At 47.5% G+C, this 26,020-nt stretch overlaps 2 pseudogenes; both read left to right on the top strand.

Annotated features, from left to right (window-relative positions):
• Positions 1-936: 936 nt before the first annotated feature.
• On the top strand, positions 937-7,637 carry LOC144136462 (inactive selenide, water dikinase-like protein; annotated as a pseudogene).
• Positions 7,638-14,685: 7,048 nt separating this feature from the next.
• Positions 14,686-26,020, top strand: part of LOC144136399 (uncharacterized) — a 31,539-nt pseudogene continuing 20,204 nt past the window's right edge.

Genomic DNA, 26,020 nt, shown 5'->3' with positions numbered 1-26,020 from the left:
GAATAGTGCTTTCGCACTAAAAGCATGAGGGAGGGACAATGGCTGTCAGTGACTGAAATATGACAGTGAGATGATATTAATGTTGATAAATATCCAAGTGTACTTTAGTTTTACAAACTGAACACGGACGCTCAAGTAGCTGTGCTCTGGTTTACAATACACACCGATTAATAATTAATTAAAGAATTTACTAGCTGAAGACATGCGTGACACTCTCTTCTGGTACAGCAGATTGACTAAACATTTACAGATGTGTGGCCAGCTTTATTCTGGTGTTTGGATATAAAGCTATTACACTTTCGGGTACAAGCCGGTAGACTGTTTCTTTCCTTTTTGTCTGTCCCAACATAGTATTTGTGTTGGATTATGAATGATCTTCCCTTTCAGTACAAATTTAGCCTCACATTTAAACACTCTAGACAATAAAGTTTTTGCTTGCACTTTTTCTTCTTTCAAGTCATGATTTAGACATTAGAATACATAGATCACCACCTGGTACTCACCTGTGACTGCTAAATTTATAACTGAATTTCTTCTTGGCCCTGTTTAAGTTTCAGTTTCATCAACCAAATGATGGGTGTGACAAGTAGGACACATGAGACACGAAAAGAACGGCAGTTTAACTGCTGATATGTTGCTTGTTGTCATTCCAGCTCTTGAAGCAAGCTGGTTTAATTGTTTTAGTGAATTAAAACTATGTATCAGCATTTATATTACAGGTTTTTTTTTCGTGCCTCATGCTACCTAAGTGTGAACCCCATGTCTCAGCACTCGTTCGGTTGATTAAAGTGAAATATCATGAAAGAAGAAATTAAGATACAAATTACTTATTGCTAATAGTTGTCCACATGGTGGCATAAGTATTCTAATGTTTAACGCATCATTTGAAAGAATAAAACGAACTAATGCTGGGTGTCTATAGTTCTCTAAGTCATAATGGGAACAAAACCCAACACTGATGGTGTGCGGACAGTTTAACCTCATTGAAGACATTTTGGGTGCCTTGTACAGTGCTTTTAAATGTAGTAACTCTGATAACTTCCCTGAAAATTTCCCTTTCTTCAAGAAGCTGCCCATAACAACCTGACTAATATACATATTTTTTTTTCCATTCAGACATTGGCATGGATTCCAGTGGTGTGCCCCTTGGAGATTCTGGTTATTCTCTGGTTCAAACTATTGATTACTTCTATCCATCTGTTGAAGACCCCTACATAGCTGTAAGTGTTCAACATTGTAAAAAAATGCTTACCTGCATTTAGTAACCTGGTGGCAGATTGTATACTCGAACTTCAACATCACAGTGCTCTGCTGTCACTTCAGTCAACTGTACAAAAAATACCAAGTGTTATTTTTTTGCAGAAAGTTATGTGTCTGTAGTTTTAATACCAGGCGATAAAACGAAACAAAGCAGCATTAAATATATATTCTTGTAGCTGTAAGAGTATCACCAAACTTTTTCTATAATCTGAGTTTCTAAGTGCTAAGTTTGTTCACTTATTGGCTAGTCTGGATAACAGGTCACTTACTGAGCAGTCTTATTGGGCTCAAAACCACACTATAATTATACTTTCTATAAGCGTGTAAATAAATCTGATTGTAACGATGTGTCAATACGATAGCAGCGTTTGTTACCTTACGTCGGCGGTTGTTCTAGAGCCAGCCAGCAGCGCGCGCTCAGCGATAGCACTGCCGCTACTGCGTTGACACATCTTCGTTGTTACACAATAATGAATCAAATAGGTGACAGGCCTCATGTTGGTGTCCTTTGCTGGCACCATGTGTACAGGATGTTTTCTTATTCATTGTTTTTGTTTGTTGCAGGGCAAGATAGCGTGTGCCAATGTGCTGTCTGATCTTTATGCACTTGGCATGACCCACTGCGATAACGTGCTGATGGTAATGGCTGTCAGCACTAAGCTCACTGAAAGTAGAGGGACATTGTCGTGCCTCTTCTCATCAGGGGGAGTCAAGGTAGGATCGGCCCCTGCTGCAGTAAAGCCTAAGATGTTTGCATCAATGTTTTGAGGTGTGTGTAGGCCATGGCTGCCTATCAGAGCTAATGTGAGTGTGAGGGCACTAGTTGTGTGAGCTCTCAAAATTTGAATGCAGTCTCAGATTTCTTTTTCAAGTTCGTGCGCTTAGCATGGTGAAGAGATAACTTGAGAGAAGATCTACAAGAGATGTCCATGTCAGACAGCAGCTGTTCAAGTGTTTCAGCTTTTAACTCTTTTCACTGCCTGAGGTCATGCCCCAGTACTGAAGTGATAAGCATGGTGCAAATAGCTTAAATGGCATTTGTTTCTCCACAGGACTTGGCTGAACAAGCAGGCACAAGGGTCACAGGAGGGCAGACTATGCTCAATCCTTGGCCTATGATTGGTGGTTTGGCATCATCAGTCTGCAGAGTCTGAAATCATCTCGTGAGTGCAGTAATCGTTTGTCTTTTTTTTTCTTTTTCCAATGAATTAAGTTTTCCATGCTATTTTTGTCTGTGTTAGCATTTATGAAATGCAAAATGTGAGCATTTGAGGCTCTGTCTGTTGGGTACTATGATGAATTTTTCCAGCATGAGCGTCGTTTTCAAAGTTCAGATAAACCTTACTTAATACCCAAATAATCACCACACTGATGATGTAGTTTGCCCGTGGAAATACCTGACTGTACAGGCAAAGCTCATAATTTGAATTTCTGGATAATTCGAACTGTACGACTGGGTCTGGCCATGCTCCACTGGGTCTGTGTGAAACAAAGCCCATTAATTTGTTAATTCGAACAACCACCACCGTGCCTGGAGGGCGGGTGACGCGGTGAACCAAGAAACATTCCCACTAGGCTTCACCACCTCTTTGGAGAAGTGGGCAGGGTTAAAATGGCGTGAGAGGCTGGGTAAACGGGGTAGGGGTTTCTCTCTGTGCTAGTGGTAGCAACTAACTGCATTACCTCTGAGCCGGCTTGCTTGTATGGGTTGGTCTCGAATGATTCAGTAGCTTGCTGTGTTGGGTTTTGCTGTTGAGAAATTGATCACATGGCCAGCGACGAGATGCTTACAGTGAATCAGACATGTCGCAGTGTCTCCAGCACTCCAAATCCGAAACCATGCGGTCGTGCGCGAAACGACGACGTGTGCCAAACGAATGAGTTGGAGCTTGGCTGATGTTTGCTGTGTGTATTTGTCTCGGTTTTTCAGTGCCCTTTGCATGTGATTGGTTGCGGCCGGAGCAGTCAACCTACACGGTGTACCGCATTTAGAATTGTCTTCCGTTTGCGGTAATTACTGTGCCAAAATGCTTGAAGAGAAGGTTGGAACCATGCATGAAGTCAATGCCAGAGCATTATCGAAGCAGGATATCACCAAAAAGCACACTCATTGGTTTGGCAGTGTGCGCCTTGAGCCAGGGGAGGCTGCAAAATCGGGCAATATACGTGTGGTCGCTCGGTTTACCTTTGCTTGTCGACTTCAATGCTTACGCAACCTCGCGACTCACAAGTGTGAATTTGAAAGTCACAGAGGTTGCCCTATATGGTTTGGTCAAAAAGCGCCAGACGTGAGACGGTAGTTCTTTTGACCATGCTCAGTGGTGGTTGTATGCCTTTTGCAACTTCAGTGGGGCCCTCCGCTGCGGTAGTTTGGATGCACTGAATGCTATGCACCTCTTCAGTTTTGAAGGTGAAAAAACGCCTTCAGATAAAAGGTAGGAGGTGATGAAGGAATACTTTCGGACAATGAAATGGCTAATCTCGCTACCCGACTGCTTCCCAAATGCATATTCTGTTCACTTTTGTTTGTTCGAACTTCAGTCAATTTGAACCGTCGTCCCCATCGAGTTCTTATTAACGAGCTTTCACTGTACTGTACAATTCACTTTTGCACAAGTTCAAACCATGTCTTATTGGAATTGTGGTCATTATATCAAGTGCTATCCCGCACCCACCAAAGATGTTCTGATACTATTTTGCACTCCACTAAGTCAACGCTGATGCTTTTTGCAAGTAGAGTACTTGTAGCAAAGGCCCAGCAGGTCAGTCGCATAGACAGTGAAATTTTGAAAATGGCAATATAATGTAAACAGAAAAAGAATTGCAGCAAAAACCTTTGAACATATGCCTTCCCCCAGAGCAAAGAATGACAGCAATAGTAATGCTATGCCTGTCTCAACGTTATCCTTTTAGAAGGTTTGCTACAGAAGTAGTCACTGCGTCATTAAAGGCAAGCTATTTCAGAACAACAGGAAAGGCCCTAGACAAAAACTGGAATGTTCATCAGCCTGGCCATTTAACCTAATTGCTAAATGTTATGCTCCCTTTACAGGCCAGACAATGCACAGCCTGGAGACGTGCTGGTACTGACCAAGCCCCTTGGCACCCAGGTGGCAGTGAACGCTCCCCAGTGGCTGGAGAAGCCGGAGCGCCATGCTTAGCTGGGCAAGGCTGGCATCAGTGAAGAAGATGTACGCAGGGTCTACCTCCATGCAATAGACTCCATGGCACGTCTCAATCTCAATGGTTGGTGCTGATTTGTTCGTGTCTGCAGTTTTTTTAGTTGCCTATTTGCTTATGTGCTTATTTACGGCAGTCTCTGCAATGCCTTCCTGAGGTATTGTAGAGGTGAAACATGTGCACTCACAGAAAGAGAGTGGACAGATACTAAAGTGCATACAAACTGTGAGCAATGCTTTAAGAAGGTGACAACAAAATAGTTGATAATTGAAGTACAGCGCTAGTGGTCAGGGCAACAATAATAAATTCGTGTCCCATGATGAAGACAGCTTCCACTACAGTAATCGTAACATAAATAATGAGATGAGATATGGTATAGCATTGAAAACGAAAAGTGCAGGACATTAGTGCAAACAAATAAAAAGAAGCTCCAAGAATTTGATCACGCACTTTAGGAGATGTTGCTGCACTTGGTAGATTCTGCAAAATATGCGAGAGCAAAGGACATCATGGCATGTAAATGCACAAAGAAATTGGGGAGTTCATTTGGAGAAAAAGAAGGGATGGGCTAGCAGGGAGAAGGATTAAAAAGGCAGAAGTGAAGAAGATAAGTTGTGAAAAGATGAACGCAAGAAGAGTGATGCTGTCGCAGCTAGGCAAGAGGTGGGAGAAAAGGAAAGTCGTCTTGTTGAAATATTGGTTAAGGGGCTGAGGCTTCCCCCACCACCAGTTGTTTGTTTTCTGTTGTGAAGCATCCAATCCTTGTGGCTGTCTCTTTACTACCACAGCCGTTCAGTCCAGTGTTATGCCAACAAATAAGGAAAAGAAAAAAGAAAATAATTAAAGTCGTGTCTGGATAGTACAAACAAGGATACAGGTTAGATTAGATTGGAAAACACTAACCTTGAGAAGGTGGTGGGGCTGGGAAGTACTGTATTTGGCCCATCTGGTTTTTGCTTCCTTGTTTATTACATGGAAATATCTTAGCTTGTTAGCAGCCCATGGGAAGGGGGACAGTGATAACCTGGCGACCAACATTAAAGACTGCAGTAATTGAGTTACTACCACCTTACAGGGTATGCTGGTAGTATCTGTGCAGTCTCACATTTTGCAAGTGCAAGTATGTGTGTTCCACTTACTAGTACTTCACTGTCTGCATGCAAGAAGGCTACCACAAAATTGCAGACTTTTGACGAGGAAAACTTTTCATTTTGATCAAAGCAGGTCTTTATCAGACCAGCTACATTTCTTTCCTTTTATATCATGAAATGAGAGGCATTGTACGACTATTCATCAGTTGTGTATTTTGTGACCAAGTGAGCATTGACTTTCACTTCACTCCTGCTTGTGCAGAAACTGTGTTAAAACAAATTTTTTGCCTTTGTTGTTCCAGGAGCTCGGCTGATGCACAAGCATGGCTGCCACGGTGCTACAGGTGTGACAGGCTTCGGTCTGCTCGGCCACACCCAGAACTTGGTGCAGATGCAGCAGCGCTCAGTGCGGTTTGTGATCCACACGCTGCCCATCAGAGCCAATTTCCTGCCCTGCTGGCCGCCACGGGCACCTCCTTCAAACTAACGCACGGGCATTCGGCCGAGACCTCTGTTGAGCCACTGACTGACAATCAGTCGAATTTTTTTTCTCTATTGTAGGATTTCCTTCTCATGTCTTTCACAGCTTCTTGAAAATAGATACAACACAATTTTTTAAACTTTCACCGTCAGGAAGTGCTAAAATGTACGCAGAGTTTAGAGTTACATGAAAGCGATGGTGTTCCTGTCGAAAATCCCCAGTTGTTCCTTGGAAAGATATGTTGTTGTCTCCTTTTGGGTGAAACTCTTTTCAGATTTTTTTAATGTAATTCAGATGCTTTGCTCTGAGTAGTACCAGGAGAAAAGTAAACAAAATTGACAGGACAATCATGAAACCTGATGCGAGAACGCTGTAATAGCAGTTGGATTTTCGCTCAGTGATTACTTTGATGCTTTTACTTTAATGAATGCTTTTACTTAAAGCCGAGTGCAACAGAATTTTTCTAGAGGGTGTCTATGTTGGCGGCCCCCTAGCTAGTGGGGCATGGTGAGGCTGTGGCCGGTTGGGGATGCTTCTGGAGGGCAGCTGACTTTCCCACTGTCTCTTTGGATTTGATTTTACTGTTGCTCTTTTTGCTCTGCTGCTGCATGGGCTTCTGGTGTGTGGAGGCAGGCAACGGGTTGGTGATGGATGCGTGGTTCTTGTGGAGGGTGGAGTAGGGAGGTCTCTGGCACTTGTCGAGGCTTCACATAGAGAAAATTTCTTGTCTTCACACAGATAACGCTGCCCTTAGTACAACTGTAGCCAAAAATTTTTTTTTACTTAGCAATGCGAACTTCCTGGAAACGGCAATAAATGGCAACAGCGACATGGCGTGTGTCCTTTCCACACGCTCTTTGATAAATCAGAGCATAGCGACGGATTCATCGCGTGACTTAGTATCTTGGATCACCCACCGGACACCCAAGATGCAATGAACAAGTTAAAGCATCCTTTGGGGTGTTTTCTCAAAATCTCTTGCCAATATATTAGCATATGGAATTTATTTATTTTATTTATTTATTTATTTATTTCAGTACCTCCAAGGCCTCTGGGGGCATTAGTGGAGAGGAGTGCATGAAAAATATATAATCATAACACAGGAATTGCAGCAATTTTGCGGCAATACAGGAATTGTGGTAAAACAGCAGCAATTTCATTTCAAGTTTATTTCATAGGTTGCACTCGTAAAATTTATGGCGTTAGTGAGTTACAAGTTTCCTGTTTTCCTTTCTCATGTGGACTGCTGATGTGCCTTCCAAAGGAGAATGCCGAAGGATCGTGCAAAGAAATTGAGCAGCAGGAGGGATACCCAGCGTGGATCATAGAGGATGTTGTTGAAGGGGAGCGGGTAGCAAGGCTGACGGACTCTCTACGCGTGCTCGAAGTGCCTTCAGCCGACAAGGAGTCCTAGCTTTGGTAACACAGGCTTGTGAATAGGGGACAGGGAAAGAATTGGTTGTGAGGAAGGTTTCCAGCCTTGCAAGGAGTTTTGAAAGAGTGAGCTGTGATGTTTTTACTGATGGGGTACCTTATGGCTGTCATATGCAACTACGAATGCCACATACACGAGTGGCGACAGCTTTGGTCTTATGCTGCATGCCACTGACATGAACGTTAGCTAAATGGACTCCAAACAAACATTTTGTGTTGTGTTAGTGATATTTTATGCGCTTTATGAGCACACCAATATTTTTGTTAGTCATGAAAGATAGTCTTCTACAAGCATTCGTTATGTAAAATATTTTCCCCTTTTATCATATAGTAGTGGTTTTGATGGTTTGTTCAGTTAAGAGACTGGCTGTTCCTTGAAGAGACCTTCATGAATCTGTGCTGACTGAATATTACGGTGGTGTGGAGGATGGTTTGTCTCCCGTGGGCATCTCTCACAGCCTCTCATTGCTAAGCCTCAGCCATTTGCCATGCATTGGGAATAAAAATATTTTGCAAAAATTCTGGCTCTTGTCTTTGCTGAGAGTGTGTGTGGGCACACTGAAGCTTTACCCATCAGTATCATTAAGAGCAGACATTACTTAGCACCATTAGATACAGGTTGCTTCATCCAATTTTATGTAAAACGACTTTTGAATTGAATTTTTGTGAAGACCTAATTTGCTCGTTTTGTCACGACTCATATAAACAGCACATTGCAAGAAATTGCTCCCCTGAATAATGTGGTTAAAAAGAGCGCTAAGGAGCTTGTCACTTATCCTTTCCAAAATTTATTCCTTTCCAAAATTTATTCCTCAGGACTTTACCTGATTTTGTGAAATATTAAGCTTGAGGAAAATTACTTGTTTACAGCATCTCATTTCGGAACATGAACATTGTGCTTGGTCCAGTGTCTACTTTGGGTTCTGCACATGTCAACAGTGCATATAGCGCTCCTGCACATTACTGCGTGGTGGACGTAAATGTTAGGCAATGCAGCATGCTGTAACAAGACAGATTCAAACCAAACTGCACATGATGCTGCCATCAGTGAGAGTAACAATGGGAACTTCGGTTGCAAGTGCATTAAACACTTGAAGGTTCCCATATCTGATCATGGGCTTTGGTTGCTGTAGCATGTGGCGTTGTCTTTAGCGCTGTCTTGTTGCCACTGCACGCCCCAAGTGATTGTGACGAAGCTAGCGCAAGGCGCCGGCTACGTGCAAGGAGTGGTCGCGTGATCATAGGTGAAGTCCATGGCTCTGTTTAACAGCTAGCACTTTAAACGTTTTGGACGCGGCGTGGCCTTCCTTCCGTTTGCCCCATGGCATGCTGCAGCAATGAGCTCCCGAGACTCTTCGATGCCTGCTGCTTGTACTTTGATGCAGGTGTCACAGTGCACGGCTATCAGGAAACCTCTTTCTTCCTTTCTTCTTTCACTCCCTCCTTTATCCCTTCTCTGAGGGTGTGGTGCAGGTGTCTGCCAATATGTGAGACAGATACTGCACCATTTCTTTTCCCCAAAAACCAATTTCATTTTCATAGTGGTTAGGGGTGTTCCGCTGCTAAGCTTTAGGATGGGGGATGAAAAGAAAATTTTGTTTTTTGAAAGGATAGCGTACCATCTCGGTGAACACCTCAACCCTGTGGTGAACACCTCAACCCTGCCGTGGGGAACGGCAGAAAGTATATAAAGAGTGAAAGAAGGAAGAGAGAGGTGCCGTAGCAGAGGCTGCCTGATAATTCAGACCTGGCGGGGTACTTTAATGTGCACTATAAATTGCCACTTGTTATACGGGACATGAACGTTTGAGTGCAGTGAGGCCGTGCAGGGGCTCAAGGACCTGTGTGTCCTAAATGTTTTGTAGCGGGAGCTACACTAGGCTACCAGTCGAGCATTTCGTGGTACACGCGAGGGGAAAGTTGTGCGTATGCGCCGATACCATGTTACATGGGAGAGGCCAATTGTGCTCATGCGCCGTTACCATGGCAACCGTGAAGGAGTGAGTGGCTTCATCGCTGCTCTCCCTCCTTTATTCCTTCCCTTATGGCTCGGTTCAGGACCACGTACCATCGGCAAGGACCGTATGCCTTGCTATGTGTAACAAAATTTTCTTTTCTACAAATCATTACATTTTGACTTAATAATTCTTTTTAATCCCCACATTATTATTATTAGTATTATTATTTATTTCGAAATCAAAACTCTTGTCCTTTCTCTGCTCATGAGGTAGAATCTACCGGTGTTGCATTTCCGCGTGTTTTTCGTTTTTAATAACTGAGTGCAGGCGAACAGCCACCCGATTCTTGGCCGATCCCCCAGTGTGGGCATGTGCTATCCTTTGATACTTTGATAGGCTAACAACAATGACATATAAACTCGTATGACATCATAATCATCATCATCAACATTTTCATACACACGTAGAACGGCTGCTGCCAAGAACGCTCGCACGTTGTGTCACGGCAGCTGGCGGATTGCGGCCGCTAGGCCTATCGCTTGTTCTCTGGATGGTCCTGTGCTCAAGCCTTCCTGGCTGCGCTAAGGCCCTGTCACGACCGGCGCCGGGTGGCCAGCCTTGCGTTATTTTGCTCTTAAGGAAGCTTGAGTTCAACGAGGGATCTTTGTTTTGCCTAAGGTGAGTAATTTTTGCTCCGCGACAGCGGCGCCCTTTATCGCGAATGCCTATTTAGTCTTGCGTGGAAGACTGCTCGCGCCAGCTGCAATGACCGCACAGTTTTCTTTAAAATATGCCACCAGAAAACGTGAGGCCAGTAGGACTTCGAGATGCATTGCAGCGTCCCGACAGCGTTCGTCTTCTGTTAGACACGCAGCACGTTTGTGGCTCCCGTTTCCCACTTACGTGCAGCGTTCCGAGCATGTCGCTCTGCCTCGGCTGCATCTATGACCCTTCCACAACGAGTCTTATGTGCCACTTCGCCTGTGGTAGCTCTATCATTACTGCTGCGGTTGGTACTGCACAGGAACGCAGAACGCTGCGTCGTCCAGTCACAGCAGGTTATCTTGGGACGCGTTTGTACCCGGTGTGGTGGCTCAGTGGTTAGAGCGCTCGGCTACTGATCCGGAGTTCCCGTGTTCGAACCAGACCGTGGCGGCTGCGTTTTTATGGAGGAAAAACGCTAAGGCGCCCGTGTGCTGTGCGATGTCAGTGCACGTTAAAGATCCCCAGGTGGTCGAAATTATTCCGGAGCCCTCCACTACGGCACCTCTTATTTCACTCCCTCCTTTATCCCTTCCCTCGGTTCAGGTGTCCGCCGATATATGAGACAGATACTGCGCCATTTCCTTTCCCCAAAATACCAATTATTATTATGGGACGCATTTGTCGTTGTTTATAGCCCTTTTTGTGACTTCTTTTGTTGCCCCGAGTGATTAGGACCAAGCTAGCGCGAGTCGCCGGCTATGGGCAAGGAGTGGTCGCGTGATCGTCGGTTAGGTCCATGACTCTTCGCTTTAAAAGCTAGAGCTTTAAAAGGTACTGGACACGGGCGGCCTCCCGTCCGTTTACCCTGCGGTGTGCTCTAGCAACGTGATCCCAAACGAGCTGTCCACGAGATTTTCTTCGATGCTGTTGCCTGTACTTTGATGCTGGTGCAGCTGCGCACGTGATATCAAAACCCATCTGCTGCTGTGGCTTATTGGTTATGAAGAAAACTATTAAACCTTACGCCCCTAATCCGGGGCAGGGATAGTGCACTGACATCGCCTTAGCGTTTCGCCTCCATCGAAACGCTTAGGCGCCCGTGAGCTTTGCGATGTCAGTGCACGTTTAAGATCCCCAGGTGTCGAAATTATACCGCAGCCTTCCACTACTGCACCTCTTTCTTCCTTTCTTCTTTCACTCTCTCCTTTATCTCTTCCCTTAGGGCGCAGTTCAGGTGTCCACCGGTATGTGAGACGTATACTGCGCCATTTCCTTTCCCCAAAAGCAATTTTCATTTTCATAGTGGTTACAGTGTGCCGCTGCTGAGTTCTAGGACGCGGGATGGAAAGAAAGAAAAATTGCGGGGGGGAAGGAAAGGTAGGTTAAATCTCTGACATATCGGTGAACACCTCAACCCTGCAATGGGGAAAGGGAGAAAGTAGAGAGTGAAAGAAGAGAGAGAGGTGCCTTAGCAGAGGGCTCCTGATAATTCAGACCTCGCGGGGTACTTTAACGTGCAGTATAAATTGCCACTTGTAATACTGACATTGGCAAAACGTATATATGGAGAACAACCTATGCTTGCAGTGCTCAGAACATGTGTCAGTCAGGCATCGATAAAGGAGTGAGTGAAACAAGTAACTGAGAAAAAGGTGGCGTAGCGGAGGGCTCCGCCAGCAAGCTCGGCAAGCCGTGGCATGTCTTTTTATCTTTCTTCATTCAATTTCACATTCCTGCCTACGCACGCCCATGCGGCTCCATACTGCGTCTTTCCTTTCCTCCTTGTCCTCCTCGCAATTCCAGCTAGGGCTGCTGCTAAGTCCTGCACAGCAATACGAGAAAATTACTGTGCACTTTCCTCAAAATACGCAGCCGTGCGCACGTGCCCGCATTCGAATGCCGCGTTAACGAGGTGTGTGGTAGTCCACGTCGGATATTGCGAAAGGTGTGTGCTGTGGGGTGCTCGGATATTCGCCATGCCGGCAGAAGTGAATATTTACATTCCGACGGGAAAGTCGAAAGCATCGTGATATCGAGCTGAACAAGAACACACCGTTAGCGGTGGCGAAGACGGAACTACTGAACTACTTCGACCGATATGCCGGCGCCGTTGGTCGACCACGCGGCCATATCTATCGGAAGAAAGAGAGTGTTGAAAGAATTCGTATGCCGGGGGTGGGGGAGGGGCAGTCGGCTTCCGCTGAAACCCGTAAGCATAGCTCTACAATTTTATTTATTGGAATGTACGTTGGCATGGCCCACCCTGCCAGGTGGCAGTTATTGGTTGATCGCGGGAGGTTGTTCAGCCAATGAACGCTGCGGCCTATTGCTGCAGTGCCGCGTGTCTGCCACAACGTTGTCAGCGCTAATTATTGCAGTCCACATCTCTCTAACCACCGCCGCGTACCTCAAAGCGCGAATGAGGTGTCCACTCACCCATAGAGCCAGCTATGCGCCTTTCCTTTCCTCAAAATCAACGTAGACTTCGATGTCAGTGGCAACGCTAATGAACAGCTTTGTATATCCTGGATTAGCTAAGCAAATCCTCGGCCAAATTTTTTGTGCTGCAAAGAGTGTGAACAAATGCTAATCTGAGCCTTCATGAATCCTTGCCCTTTTGAAACTGTAGCAATGGAAGCAGCGCCAGGCAGGAGAGGTAGTCGAACCGCAAGGCTTGTTAGAATTTAGCGGCGCCCTGCTCGATGACAAGATCTCCGGTTCGTTGCTCGGGCTCATGCCAATGCAGACGAAAGTGGGAAAATGGTCTCAAGCTATGATTTCGGCGCTCACTGACTATGCGCTACGTAGCTGTTGTTCCGAACCACTCCATTGCGATGAAGAGCCGTAATCAACTAAGTCCTTGCGATTCTCAACGCGCTCGTCCTTCATCGGAAGGACGGTGCTGGCCCATAATAGACCTATTGCCCCTTGACGTATTTCTGGCCTACAAGCTTTTCATTCATCCGAAGCTTTCCGCGGCGGTGTGGCGCCGTTGTCGGCCCTGGGCAACCATTGGCGAGTGGGGCTGCTCGTGTTTTTAATTCATTCTAAGCATACTGATGCGATGCCGAGGTGCCCATGTGTTCGTTATTCACCCGAAGCACTTCGCTGCGGTGCAGGCCCGTAATCGACCTAGGCATGATGTTGCCCTGTACGGTAATCTTTCATCGAAAGCACTCCGCTAAGGTGCCGGCCTGTAATCGACCTATACCACCTAAACATGCTGCCTCGCGTGTTTGTCATCCTTCGGAAGCGTTCCGCTACGGTGCCTTGCTTAGGCCACCTAGACATAGCAGTGCCCCACGTGGCAGTCGTTCATCCGAAGCACTACGCTCCGATGCCGTTTCGCAGTCTACGTAGGCCTTAGACCTTGGTAGGTCACCTCCCTGATCGATGGAGACTACTTGGAAGAAAAGAACCCTCATCCGACGCGCCGATTGCCCAACTTTCTGGTGCAAGAATCCCGATACCCTCTGGTTTTTGCAGAAGTCATATAGGGCGTTTTGCGAGATGTTCGTTGTTCGTCAATTGGCTAGACCCCTCTGCGATTCCGAAAGAGACTAGAAGGATGCGGTGCTTAATGTGTCAGTATGTGCTTTCGGTGTGTTAACAATATAATAATCGGTCTTTGAGGAAAGGAAATGGCGCAGTATGTCTCATATATCGTTCGACACCTGAACCGCGCCGTAAGGGATGGGATAAGGGAGGGAGTGAAAGAAGAAAACAGGAAAGAGGTGCCGTAGTGGAGGGCTCCGGAATAATTTCGACCACCTGGGGATCTTGAACGTGCACTGACATCGCACAGCACATGGGCGCGTTAGCGTTTTTCCTCCATAAAAACGCAGCCGCCGCCACCTGGGGATCTTTAACGTGCACTGACATCGCACAGCACACGGGCGCGTTAGCGTTTTTCCTCCATAAAAACGCAGCGGCGGCAGTGCCCGTTAAAGATCCCCAGGTGGTCGAAAATATTTCTGAGCCCTCCACTACGGCACCTCTTCTTCCTTTCTTCTTTCACTCCCTCCTTTATCCCTTCCCTTACGGCGCGGTTCAGGTGTCCAACGATATATGAGACAGATACTACGCCATTTCCTTTCCCCCAAAAACCAATTATTATTATTATTTTTAACGTGCACTGACATCGCACAGCAGACGGGCGCCTTGGCGTTTTGCCTCCACAAAAACGCAGCCGCCGCGGTCGGGTTCGAACCCAGGAACTCCGGATCAGTAGCCGAGTGCGCTAACCACTGAGCCACAGCGGCGGGTGTGTGTTAAATGCAATCACAGTTTTTATGCAAGAATGAAGTCGTGGTGCCCAACATCAGGGATGCTGTCACTCATGCCCATAATGCAGCTGCTGTATTCAGCCCTAATTACTTATGCAAAGCCTCTTCGCAGCTCGCACCAAAGGCCAAGACAGCGAGCAGCTCCAGGCCCACCCGTCCGTCTTCTGGTGTGACCGCTCAAGCAGAAGACATAGTTGAACTCAACTCAGAAGCCAGTCGGCGAGTTTGAAATGGCACAATAGTCACCTGCCACTATGGAGCCTCCTGCAAAGCCGTTTCTTCCGGGGCCGATGGCACCGACGACCGCGTTTTGCGCTCGCGACCGGGAGGACAACTGCCGGGAGATGGCGCTGCGCGTCCATTGTCTGGACTCCGGCTGGGGCACGCCGACAGCGTCTCAGCTTCGGCGGCTTCTCGGTCTGCAGTGCGCCGTGGGCCAAGTGGTGGCCGGAGACTGTGGCGAGGTCGCAGTCTACGAGAGCCCCACTTGGACGGCAAACGTGACGCTGCAACTGCAGCGGTCACCCAAGGACTCGTTCATGCATATCGTACTTAAGTGGTGAGTGCGCGACAAGTACTTCTGGCTTTCCCCTTAGCCAGTCTTCGGTCGGCCTCAACAATCATATTGTTAGGCCTCTACTGTCGCGTAAGTTGAGAAACTCCTCATATGCGCTGACATGGGTTCAAAATTCGGAGGTTTGCAGATTTGTGCGCACTGGAACTAAGGTGACTGCAGTGCCTTTTGAGCAATGCAGATGAATTGTGAAGCACTGCTCAGAATATGGTGATCGAGAGGAAGAGGTTGTAGAGCTTCATAAACAACTTACTGCGGAAATTATTATCGGCCTCTCTGTCTATTCAGTCTCAGAAATCAGGGGGGGCGTGTTTATGCAGACATTTCAATTCAAAATTTCTTGCCTGGTGCAATTAATGAACTATCGGCTTCTGCGGGCTCATAGCCGCCATATTGAGGTGGCTAGGGTGGTGAGAGTACCGCCATTTGTGTTCGAACATATGGCTTCTTAAGATTGTACCAGCTCTTGGTTCCGCGCGTCAATTTTACATTCACTTCCGCAGGTGCGACCAATGCCAGAACGCCTCTAATAACGGCGCGGCTGCGGGCAAGTCCGGCCCGCCAGAATGGTGGCTCGCATCCGAGGAGCTCGAGGAGTTCTGCGACCCGTACAGCACCCAGATAGCCACGGAGCACAAGGACGTACCCGTAAACGCGTTCGCCCTCGGCTGCTTCCTCGGGTACAACACTTTTGTGGCGCACTTTGACAGCACCTACACCATGCCGCCTCCTCCATCGCCACTCTCGTCTGCCAAGTCTTCGTCCTCCCTCTCCGGCAAATCAATGTCTGTGAAGCGGGGAAAGAAGGGAAGAGCGGTCAAGTCTAGCTCCCCTTCAGATGGAACAAGCTCATCTGCGAAGACGTCTTGTCCCAACAGTGAGCTGACCTCATCTGAAGGCTTTAAGGTGAGATGATGTTCCTGTAGGGTGTTTTCTGACGGCGTCCGTCCAGAAGTTTGAGTTATGGCAGTGGTGGTTGCATGGTGTAAGGTCATGGGAATAAACTGCATTGCAGTCTGTGAGGACATAAAGTGTCGTATTCTAAAAGCAGCGTGTTTTTCTGCTGGGCAAATAGTTTCGATGATGCTGAGAGCCCCAGTCGCAAGAGGGATATGAGAAGGGTAGTCAGGACTTGTCAATGCATCATTTTTCTGGAAGGCAGTGGCAGCTCATAGGCACATTAAATCTAACCCTTTTTTCCTGGACAGGTTTTGGGTACGTGATGGCAAAGCAGAGCTTCGGGCCTGGTGGTCACGCACTTTGGCACATGGGCCCCTTATCCATTCATCTGGTTCCTTACATGTCTAGTTTGCTTGCTTGGCGCGCAGCCTAAATTGTTGTGGGGATTGAATTCTATGGAGAGCGGATCCAGAAAGATTTAGAAACACTAGTGAGAGGTGAAGGGAGAGTGCTTTACACTGCGTGGATGATTTCAAACAACCAATTTTATGTACACCTTCCTGTATCAATGACCTGCAATTCGTCGTCCAATTTTTCTTACGGTGCAGCGATTTGGGGTGACGCGGCTAGGTTGCATGACATCGCAAATGATGAGGAAATGTATCCTCAGTCTTAAAAGAGGACTCTGAAGGGGTTTGATATACTGTGCTTACAGTACATAAAGCTCTTCAAGGGCCTGGAACGTATTAGATACGCTGCATGAATTGGCAAGTGCAAAACTGTACCAACATGGATAGGCGTACTTAAAAAGTACGGCAGTTTCGCAGTCGGAGCGGAATAATTCGGTTTAGGCCCTTCTTCTGAATGCCTTCTCTTCCACCAGGTGACGCAGTGCAATGCGCACTTTGAGCACTGTTACAATGGGTTGTACCTGTACTTCGTGGATGTCCGCAAGCGTAGCTCCACGCTGTTCCGGCTGCTGGTGCGGTACTCGACCATCTGCCGCATCATTCTGCGCAAGACGTCGCCGACATCCACTATTGTCTACCTGCAGCTGTTGCACCCGCCGCTGCTTTACAAGGTGTGCGCTGGCAACAGCGCCACCAGCCAGTGCAACCGCGAGGGCGACTACCTGCCACAGGTGAGCAGCGCTATATCGTTAATTGCTTTCAATGGACTAAAAGAAAAAACCTGCCGACAAACACACTCCTGTACTCTTACGGTTTCCCCTTCCGCTACAGTTTCCTTTAGTCGTAGAGTTCTACATCACTGCGTAGAAGGGCAGCTGTGGGGCAACACGCAAAATTGCAGGACTGCAAGGAAAGCTGTATAGAAAACTGGACCACTGACTGCTGTGGTGAAGGGGATGTTAATGGGCGTAAAACGTATTTTAGGCGTCACCGGACTTCTGCTGCTTAAAAGAGCGCGGTGTAAAGCTTCACGACCACTACCAAGAGTGGACATACATCCTTTCGCTTCTGCGTCCTCTGCTCCTTGTGTACTTTCACTCTAACCGCCTAGCCTTTGTTTTCCAGTTACTGGTATCTGAATTTTTTTTTTCAACCGTGTCCCGCTCCCCTTCTTTCTCGAGAGGCAGTAACGGACATCGGGGAATGGGAATCCACACAAAAATTCCAAAACGACTACGCCGGTATGCCAATAGTTTAATTTGACGGGGCAAGAGCCCATATATCCTTATCCCATTCACAGGGCATAGTGATAGTGTGGCAGTACAGTCGTGACCTCACTGTTTTTTGCTACACAAACATAAAGTTATGACAGTGGTGGCTCTAGAAGCTCCTTCTTAATACAGCCATTAGTGTAGATGATGGGCGCTGAACTTAGGTCAGTCATCATCATCAGCAGCAGCAGTAGTGTAACTGTGACAGCATAGGACAGAGGATTTTGCTCTTATCCCAAATTAACCCTGTCCTTTGCAGCTGCGATCACCTTATCTCTGCAAACTCCCTAATTTCATACGCCCATATTAGTCTCTGCCTCGCACTGCTACACTTGCCTTCTCTTAGAATCCACTCTGTTACCTTAAGTGACCATCCGTCATCGTGCATTCGCATTACGTGCTCTGCCAATAGACTGCAATGCTATTCTTGATTTCTTGATTTCAACAAGAACATCAGTAACCTGAGTTTGTTCCTTGATCCATGAAATAATAATAATTTGATTCGTGTCAGCCTCAAAATAAGCCGCACTACAGCTTGCTCACCCACCACCTTTCCTGTCGCAGTTCGACCTGTCCGACACCACCCCGTGGGACCGGGCCGTCGAGTTCGGTGAAGGACCCTTCAAGTGCGGTTCCGACGTTTTGGGCAGAAGTCGCATGATGCGCCTGACGCTCAGTGGACCACGCCACTGGGCACCTCTCTGCAACCTGATCCTGCGCACGCGCAAAAACGCGCAGGTTTTTTACGCGCCGGTGCGCGAGCTGCATGCGCGCGAGTTCAAGGCAGTGGCCAGGCCCAGCGTGCAGGACTTCGGCGTCGTGTACGCCTTGCTCAGCGTCTGGTCCGAGAGCTTTCAGGTAGGGATTTAACTCATTGCGTGGATTTCTTGTAAGCTCAACCCCAAGAACAAAGGTCAAAAGCTGACGAATTAGAAATGTTCCAGGACGTCGGCGTGAAACCTTCGATCCTCTTGAACATTTCTTGTTCTTGTCACTTTCAAACTTCTCGTTTTCTGTAGAATAAGTTAAAAGACATACAAAACAGACAGTACAAGACACCCTTTGCGTGTCTCTATATCCGTTGGAATTGGATCAAGTACATCACATAATTTCCATGTACAGGACCTCCAAGATTAATGTCAAGTACGTTCTAAACGTAGCTGCCTCATGTGCTCAGTGGTTACGGTGCTCGGCTACTGACCCGGAGGACCCGGGTTCCAATTCCGGTCGCGGCTGCCACGCTTTAGTGGGGGCGAAACGCAAAAGCGCCCGTGCGGTGTGCGCTGTTGTTGGTCGTTAAAGATCCCCAGGTGGTCGGAATTACTCTGGAGTCGCCTACTTCAACGTCCCTGATAGGCTAAGTCGCTTCGGGACGTTCCCCCCATACCACACTATACCATTTTAAATGCAGAATCAATAAGGATTATCACGAGTGAATGCATATTGCTTCCAAAGTAAGGGTTACTCCGATGGGTCGGATCTACGCTATTGACGGATGAAGATGGCCTTCGTTCGGGGATTTGCTGCGTTGGCGGTTTTGGCATATCGCGCTGTGCCATGACCTGGCGTAAATATAAAACTGCGTCACTATTCCATGCGCGCATTTTTGTGGACCTACGGTGTCATTTTGGGTTTCAATAGGGAGCTTCCCGAAGCGAAGTAGAATTAAGCGGGCGCACGACTCGAACGGCGCTTGAAAACTGCACTGTCGAACGCGGACGAGCAACACCTGGATTACCGCCTTTGCAGGTCACCGATGAGCTGGCGATGGACGCTCAGAGCTGCCGGGAAACGCTCCTCGAGTTGTCTGCGCGCGCCGAGGAGTGTCCCCGTGCCCTGGAAGAAGCCCTCTTCGAGATCTATTTCTCGCTTAGCCAGGGAAAGGTGAGAGCCCGGTTTTTCAGGCTGGCTTTAACAACAAAAGCTTAAGGGCCCTCTTGACGTCCGCAGCCCGCTCGCCTCGCACCTGGCCTGGCGTTCAGTAAGATTTGTTTTCTGAACTATGTTAAATAAGCTTTTATTGCAGAATTCTGTACTGAAGGCAGCAGCAGAACAGTGGTTTTCTTAGAGCGAAAGCTCGACTCTTCCCACAACTCGCAAGGTCAAGTTTACTGCGCGTTTCACCTTGAACCGGCGCAACGAAGGCGTAGCAAGGAACGTCATAATACGTAACTCGCTGTGGATTCGCCACAGCTGCGCTCGCTCCGGGCCTCTTCGCTGCTCTGCCACGTGTCTAGCAAAAGGTTGCAAACACAGTTGCTTCGCAGGCGCTTGGTCTCTGTCTTGCCATGGATAACGCGCACCAGACCGACTCCAGGGCCAAACCATATGTACCCTTGCTTAACAATTGCTTTCGCTCGTATCACTAGGTTAAACAAGCGCTAAACCTCTGTTAGCTTTTTTTTTAAATTGAAGAGTGTAACTTCAGATGTGTTTTATGTAGCAGAGCATGTTCAGTTCGTGCCCATGACAACACTATACGCGCTCGTGTGCAGTAGTGGAACCTGTTTTTTTATAGTGACGGTAAAATTAGGCCAGTGGCAACGTTAGGAAGCCAGTGTAACGAAATATAAAATTAAATTGAAAGAAATTATATTCAAGTTTGCAATATCCTCTTTCTTGGGAACGCGCGACCGACCAGAAGCGATGGACCTCCTCCACCATGCGGTTTACTGGGAAGCACAAAAAACGAACTAGGGACGGATTAGGCGACACAGAAACACGTTCACGAGCGCTTGTGTCCCCTATTCCGTCCCTCGTCTGTTTTTTGCGCTTCCCAGTAAACCACATGAATAAACAAATAGCCCGGCAGGTTGTTCTCCTGAACTCCTCCTCGAGTTTCCGCAAGATGAACACCTGAGAGGCACCTGCTTCTTTCCCGATGAAGTTGTTACAAGTGTAGTGCATTGTTGGCATCAGCATTCGGCCTCATTCCTTCACGGCGGCTTGCAGGCTATATAGGGCAATGGTAGCGGAAGTGGGGACTACCAGAGACTGCATCGAAAAGTGGCATGCTGCTTTCTTAGCAAAGTTTCACTTGAGCCTTCCAAAGATGTTGTGTCTGCATTATTGTCGGCACTTTGCATGCCGTGACCAAGCTTGCTCACGAGAATTGTCGTTAGAAAATTCAAAGTCTGGTTTCCTGTGTCTTCCCAGCATATCGCAAAAAAATGTGGATAACGCTTGCTTTCATGCATGGGAGCCACCGTTGTCGGAAATTTTTTATTGTGTGCCTGATCGTCGGATAAATAGCATAGGAATGTGTGCACGCTGATATTAATATAGCTGCTCTTTGAACTGTTGCGAACAAATGAGGGGATAGGTCGTTCTATCTCTTTCACTGTGCTAGCGTACGGTGCATACGGACGTTCAGGGAGCGCTTATTCAAAAGGTCTAAGCGTAACACCACGCGGGCGCCTGGGAGACCTCTGATGTTCGTGCAGAGCTGCATGACATGGTGTAGACTGCGCTGCTTTAAGGTGGCTACAAGTGCGCGATATTACAGAACTGAACGAGGAGCTCAGTTTGATACACAAGGAACTCGGTATTAAGACATGTGATCGGTTAAAGAATGCATGCAGAAATGCAGTATGCTAACTGTGTGATGATAGGGGCACACAAATAAGTGAACGGTGTGTAGCTTAGCAATTTTGTGGAGCTTGATCTCAAGGTGTCATTTTAAGCGGAAAGTGAGGAAAAAAATTCACTTTACACATAAGAAGTGCCGGTGAACCCTGAACATAATCGTGTTTTTAAATTTTTTTTCATTTCTTCTCGGACTACAGTTCCTTTCAATGCTTTATGTACATCAACACTATTGCCTCTTTTTCCTACCGATCTTTGTGCAACGCTTCTATATATCCAGCATATCAAGAACAGTGTCCTTGTGGCGCGGTACCGCGCAGGTGTTCTAGTTCCGCAGTGCCCTGGAGCACCTGTACTTCCGGTATCGGGCGCACCGGCAGCGCATCGACGTTTTCACAGGCTCGGTGATCGCCCAGGAGCTACCATCCCACATGGTCAAGGTGCACAAGGTGATCCTGACGCCCACTCGGCGCGTCTACATGCCCCCTCAACTTGTGTGCAAGAGCCGCCTGCTTCAGCACTGCGACCCAGATTACGCCCTGCGCATCGTCGTGCGGGACGACGACTGCAAGCTCATCTCCTTTTCGCTGGGTGCCTGCAAGGACGACTTTCTCAGCGCGGTACGCTGTTGGGGGGTTCATGATCGCCCTGTGAACAAGTAGCCGTAGCGTGCTTAATTTTTGGAAAAATGCAGTATCTGAAGTCTCAAGGAAAAAAAATGGCTGGCGGTTTAGCATTGCTAAGCACAAAAGACTGGGCGAAAGCACTGTTTTTTCACATGTACACCACCGCCACGTAGCTCAGAGCGCTGTTGAGGTGTCCTCTTACTCGGGGATCCAGTTATGTTCCTCCCTTTACTCAAAATTGGCATTCTAAACATGCCACCAGTTTTGAGAGAAGGAAAGGCATGTAACTGCCTCAAATTGTAGGTGAACAGCGCCGCCTATTCACAGTGCGACTGGCGTGTCCACTCACCTAGTGAGCCGGTAATACACTTGCTACTGAAAGGCTTCACACGCACAGACACCGCTGATACCCGAGGATTGCGGCTACTTCCTTTCGCACTGAAGGGCACAGGGAATCAGAATGCCATGCGACAAATCTATATTGGCAGTAGTGCTACATTTCAGTCTCACATTGATGAGCTTCTATTTGCCTATTTTAATTTGATTTCACCGTCGCTTTTTCGTTCCGCTGCTGTATGGATTCATGTAGCTGGAGTGCAGAGGAGGGCACAAAACTGCATGAAGATATTTGATAGGAACACTGAGGAAAGTTATGCATGGGATGGGCTCCTTGAAATGACAATGTAAACCGTCAATTTAGTTCCTCTCTTTTACCTTGGGCTTGTTTTCTGTAGGTGATTAAGCCTCCGCTGTCGTCCGGCCTGAAGATTGGTGGCCGCCGGTTCATGTTCCTGGGTTGCTCGACGAGCCAGTTACGCAGCCATGGCGTCTGGTTCTACGCGCACGACAATCAGGGCCGCACCGCGGAGCAGATACGCGATGGTATCGGCGACCTCTCTACCATCGTCAGCGTGCCCAAGTTCATGGCACGGCTTGGACAGGTCAGAGGCCAGTCACGTTCTTGTTGAGAGAGGTGACGGGAAAAGCGACTAAATCGCACGAAAGTATGTGAGGGAATCTCTTCTTCACGTTTAGTAACAGAGCTTTTGTTTTCAAGAAGGTTGAGCCAAGTGTCTCTGCCATTCACCATCATTCATCACACTTTCATGGCCAGGTGCATTGCGTCAATCCATATATGTTTGGATCGCATTGTAGCTATGTGAGCCCTTCATTGATCAGCGGTCCGCAGGGATCAGGCGCCATGTGCAGTGACTCATATCTGACTGTGAAATTATCCACATCATAAGTTAGGCCTTGCGCGTTTTCGAATCGAATGTGGGAGTGTTAAAATGCTCCAGAGGGGGAATGGAAAGTAAGACTAGCGTTCATAAATAATTACGACACTGCACGGACTGTGTCCGGAGATCTAACCAGGCAAATCAGCCTCCTTTCGGAGTACCAATGCCCATTATGGAGGTGTTGTTTCCATTACACACTTTCTACTGCTGAGAAGCCACTCTTTAATGTTCTCTATATTTGCGAAAGGTTTCACAAATTTCACAACTCCCAGCTGCACAAACATGAATTCTGTATCACCATTATTATAGCCAGCCAGCTATGGCAAAATGGCCCATTCGGGAGACCTCTTTTCCTGCATGCAGGCTTTTTCGCAGTCGTTGGGTCTGTTAACGGTCCCGAGCCAAAACACGTCTGTGGAACCGGACATCCGCCACGCAGCCCCTGGCCGCAGCAGCGATGGTTCCCATCGCGAGTACATCTTCAGCGATGGCATAGGGCGAATATCGCACGGCCTGCTGCGCAAGGTATGTATATTATCGTCCTTATCGACAACCAGTCTAAACTTACAACCTTTGCTAATGTGTCGCTCAGGTCACCAAGACAAGCGTGGCTGTGCCGGCGGCGATTTTGTCCGCACGCCAATTAAGTTGCTCCCGCGCGGGTAGCGACGAAATTCGCAGGTGCCAACACGCTCCCGCGCAATTACTATGCCTCGACATGAATCGACTAGAGAAATTGGCAGCATGCCAAGTAGCGGCAGGGCTTTCTGAAAAATTCATTGTTGTCACACCGCTGCCAACGCTCATACATTCGCTTTGGACACCCGGTAACTGTCCTGTGTGAGAGACAGAGATAGGGAGCGAGAGAAAACATTACCTCGGGTCAAATCCGCACTTCAAAGTAGTCATCCTCCGCAGTGTGTCTGTCCGTCGGCCGGGATCCCGAAGGTCACTGAAGCAGACAGAGCTTGACCGATGGTTTCACTTTGCACTTAACGGGAGGGGGGGGCACAGTCCTGCGAGTTTTTTTTTGTTAATAGCAGAAGCCTTTTTTCATGCCTTGCGCCTCCCACAGCCATCTCATCCGATCCAACTTCTTGACAGGAACAATATACCAAAACTCTGCCGCCCATGATAATGCTTCGCTTCTTTTGGACAGGAGGGGCCATCGCATGTCTAAATAATTTCGTGCGGGTCCTTGAAACACCTGAAAACCCTGGAATTTGATAGGACTGTTTTCAAGGCCTTGAAGGTCATGGAAGTTTTGAAGATGCTTGAAAACCCTTGAATTTTTAAAATTTTTATTTTTAATAAACATTAAGTGATTGTATATAATAAAATATCAACCCACCTGAAATCCCGCTGCGATTTTGTTAAAAATAGAGTGTAAGTTTCGTACAGTCAAGTAAGCGCGTGCCTAGCGGACGCTCGTGAACGTCTAGCCACAGTGACGCTGGCTTGTTTACCGTTTCCTCTCAACCATTTCCTGCGTACTTTTTGGCTGCGTTCCAATACTCTAGACGTCTAACAAGACGTCTAGTGTGACGTCTAGGAAGCAGTCTACATGTCCATGTATTGGAACTTGTCTACTGCTCACGCCGCCTCGCGGCATAATAATGTAACTAAAGCTTATGAACAGTTTTTTCACTATTTTTCACAAAGTGAGCAATAACGATAATTAAAACGTGTTTTCAACAAGTTTACACATTTCTTCTGCAATGACTTTGCGCGTAAACCGGACTGATGGATGTGCCTATCGGTCAGTCTACTTGCAGCAGACGGGGCCGCTCTCCGAAGACGACGCTAAAGAGATATGCGATTATTCTTTTATTATTGATGCTCAACTGTACATGCTCCTCGAACGTGCTCGTTCAGACGGTCCTGTAAACATAAGAAAGAATACGAAAGACTGTAATCAATATGCGCGAAATGCGATACGGCTAATGTACACTGCAAAAAGAAAACACATACGTGACATTAAACCTGCTGTCTGCCCTACGTGGCACTCGGAGACAGCGAGAGACCTAAATACAGCAGCGATCTTTAATCCTGCAAAGACTAAAATCAATTCGCAACATGCCGGTGTATTTGTTCTGAGAGTGTAGAGATAAAAAAGAATGCACGCGAAAGAGTTGATGCAACTAATACAGCAACAGAAGAACACATTTGTTAACCGTCACGCCAGCCGTCTTAACGCCCGTCGAGGAAACCAACGACAGCGACCAGTATTCTCTAAAATAAAGGTGCTAATTAAGATCCGGCATCGTCAGATGCCGGATCACGTAAACAGACCTACAGCGTCCGCTGCTGTAGCAAAGCTCTCAACTGCACGATTTTCTCCTGCGTGATTCACTTCTAGGAATCGCACGTCCACAAAGATTAATTAGCCACTAGTTTGCGTACCAAATAACATAATAGAATGACTCGCATTTTTCCTTTCCTATACTCCGTGTACAGTCCGACGCCCGCAAGAGCACGACTCGCTCATCCGCGTACATCAACTCCGCCATCTTTAGACAGCAAGTTAGCCTGCATCGATGTGGACTTCGGCGAAGCAGTCTTATGAGACTGCTTCGCCGAGAAATGGAACGCGTCCCAAGATGGCGGCTGTCCGGCTAGACGTCTAAGTAGCCGTCTACTTGGGAGTATTGGAACGCAGCCTTTTTGAGCGCTTCTACGACAACTCCCTTGGCAGTGGTACCTTAGGAGTGCACTACTCTTCGGGGCTCGAGCGGGGGTGCTGCGCACGAAGAAGTGGCAAGCCCGGTATCCGGCCAGATCAATGCGGACATCATGTGCACAATGTGTGGGCAGGATGAGGATTCGATAGAGCATGTTATTCTGTTGTGTAGATCACTCCACCCCTGCCAACCGAATACATGTACCCTTCTGCAGGCGCTAGGTTTCGACTCAGGTCAGCCGACAGAGGGCGGAACGACCGACAGCGAGGTGAATGAGCAAGAAGCCTTTTCCAAGGCCAGAGCAGTCGAAACAACTAAACGCCGCCTTGAAAATTGGAAT

Source organism: Amblyomma americanum, chromosome 1, assembly GCF_052857255.1.
Source record: "Amblyomma americanum isolate KBUSLIRL-KWMA chromosome 1, ASM5285725v1, whole genome shotgun sequence".
NCBI classification, from domain to species: Eukaryota; Metazoa; Arthropoda; class Arachnida; order Ixodida; family Ixodidae; genus Amblyomma; species Amblyomma americanum.
The sequence above is the reverse complement of the archived record's forward strand: the minus strand, read 5'-3'. Positions and strand labels throughout refer to the sequence as shown.